This window comes from Sinocyclocheilus anshuiensis, unplaced genomic scaffold (genome assembly GCF_001515605.1).
Source record: "Sinocyclocheilus anshuiensis isolate Anshui unplaced genomic scaffold, SAMN03320099.WGS_v1.1 scaffold190, whole genome shotgun sequence".
Taxonomy (NCBI): Eukaryota; Metazoa; Chordata; class Actinopteri; order Cypriniformes; family Cyprinidae; genus Sinocyclocheilus; species Sinocyclocheilus anshuiensis.
The window spans coordinates 481,475-481,770 of record NW_015547663.1 but is presented as its reverse complement, the minus strand read 5'-3'; positions in this window follow the sequence as shown (position 1 = coordinate 481,770).

Genomic DNA, 296 nt, shown 5'->3' with positions numbered 1-296 from the left:
TTAAAATACATTTATTTCATATTAAGTGTAGTTTAAATCTATTAACATGCTTACTGACATAGCGCTCGAGACTTACTGATATAAAAAAAAATTATTATTAAACTTTAATTTGGAGTACTACTTTCTTAATATTAAGCCTAAAAATGTGTTTTAATGCCACTATTGATGAATAATATCAGTCTTTAAATGCAAGATATTTAAGGTGTACCTGAAGTATACTTGCAATTGTTCCACTTTAGCACAATCAAATATACTTCAGTATATCTTTAGTTGGACTTCAGCACTACTTCCTCACA